Raw genomic sequence first — 2,310 nt, 5'->3', positions numbered from 1 at the left:
CTGGGCCGAGATAGTGGTCACGGGGGAAGAAGTTAGTGAGATATTTGGATCATGATATGGGTGACCTTTGGAGGCTTAGCTGTGGAGTCAAAAGCTGACCTGGTGCTCAGTCTCGAAGAGGGATATGAGAAATGAGCTAGAGCTTATCATGATGTGTCTGAGGACACTTCAGAGCGAGCGAACGATTCAGACGCTCGAAGACATGCTTCGGGCATGTGTATTAGATTTCGGAGGGAGTGGCGGCACGTATTTATCCTTGGTTGAGTTATCCTATATCAACAGCCATCATTAGTGCATTGGTATGCCACCCTTTGAGCTGTTGTATGGGAGGAGGTGTCGGACCCTCATTTGCTGGGGAGAGGTAGCGCATGGACCCGAGAGTCCTTGCGAGCAGATCCAGAGCATGTGCGATACATGGAGTAGTGGCAAGGTTGTCAAGTGGATTTCCCTGGGTAAGGGAAGAGAAAGGTATGTAACCCCAGGGGGGGAAGTGTTGGTTCGCGGAAGTGAAGGTAGTAGTGAGAATGGATGATTTGAAGTATGGGGGTTGAACATTGTGTCTGTGGCAGTGGTATGGAATGACATCATGATGGGATGTCTGCTGAGGACGCGGAAGGGATTCCGCGGGTGTAGAGCCAAGAGTCTCAGGATGGATGCAGGGATGGAGTCTGGGACTCCCAGCTTGATTCTGATCAAGGGTTGTGTGCGTAGTGGTGGTTCCTCCTAGGGATGTTGGAGATGTCGTCAGTGTGACGGTTTTCCTAACCCGAGGGTGTGAAGGCTGGTGCATCATGTGTGTGTGATTGCAAGAAGAGGACTCGTGGGAGTTGCTCTGAGATTGAAGAGTGGGTCTTTCTGTCAGCATGGAATGGATAGAGTGGGATTCGGATCAGGGATCCGGTGGTTCGTGATTATTTCTAGCTTGTAGGGGGTCGAGCGATTGTTGAGATTTGGAGCAGTGATGCATCTCGGGTAATTCTCGATTGTTGCGTGTGATTATCAGAGGGTACAGCCGGTGCCCGGTTTGAGACGGTGGTCAGGACACCACAAGGATAAAGGAAGTGAGTTCGAGTTCGATGGTTATGCATTGAGGAACCTGGTCCAGTTAGGGCCAGGTGGCGCGTCGTGGGAGTATTTTGGAGTTGAGTTGCCGTAGGCTTCGAGGACGAAGCCTAATTTAAGTGGGGGAGAATTGTAACATCCCGAAATATCAAGAGTAGAGTTGAAGGGCTAAAAGAGTAAATTGGGAAAAAGTGACTCGACGAGTCCATGTGCGGACTCGGCGAGTAGAGTCGCGACTTGGTCGCGTGTTAAGTGGCCAACTCGGCGAGTCAGTGTAATGGACTCGGCGAGTAGGCGCTGAGTGGAGAAAACCCTAATTCTCGGGGTTGAGCCCTATATAAAGAACATAACATCCATTCCCCCAGCCTCCTTACTCATCCTCAAGTCCAGAAACCCTAACCCTCGTGTGTGAGTGGATCAAGTGCATTTGGAAGCTTGGAGAAGCAATTGTTGAGGAAATCTTGAAGGGTAAGAGGCTTGGAGCAAGGGGCTTTGCTTGGATTCGAGTTTCATTGCAGTTGGGGCGTTCCTTTGAGGTAATATCTCGTTTTTGAGCTGCTATTTCTTAGATGCATCATTTTGGGGGTGTTAGAGATCATATCTTGGGATGTATTGGAGTTTTGGGGTTAGATCTGAGGTTGATACCTCAGATCTGGAAGGGAGAAGGTCTAGAGTGCATGAAAGTCCCTGTTTGTGAGTGGGTGATGGAGCCATCTTGTCCCAAACCCAAACCCTAGAGTGAAAACGCATAGATCTCTTTGGATTCACGTAAAGTTTGCCACTTTACGTCATGGATGGGTTGTAGGAGGCTAGATCTATGTTTTGGATCAATTGCATGGCCTGGAGTGCTTCTGAATGGATTCAGACCGGTGGTACTCGGCGAGTCACATGGGTGGACTCGACGAGTTGCTTGAAGATGAGCTGCGACTCGAGTGGCTAATATGTGTTATGTGTGGTATTTTGGGGAACTCACTAAGCTTCGTGCTTACAGTGCTTTGTGTTATGTTGTTTTCAGGTTTCTTTCGGTATCACGGGACGGCACCGACTTGATTGTACACACCAGAGGAAGAGTCATATTTTGGAGGATCCTGGTTTCTATGCAAGTGAAAATGGAGTTATGTTTTGTAATTCGATTATAAATGAGATTTTAAACAAGTGTTTCTAAGAATAAAATGATTATTTTAAATGAAAAATTTGTCTTGAAATTTACGGTGTTACATTCCAAGTACTCTATTATGCATAATCCAC

This window comes from Lactuca serriola, chromosome 3 (genome assembly GCF_051521515.1).
Source record: "Lactuca serriola cultivar US96UC23 chromosome 3, Lser_US96UC23_V15, whole genome shotgun sequence".
NCBI classification, from domain to species: Eukaryota; Viridiplantae; Streptophyta; class Magnoliopsida; order Asterales; family Asteraceae; genus Lactuca; species Lactuca serriola.
Note: the sequence above shows the minus strand (reverse complement) of the source record.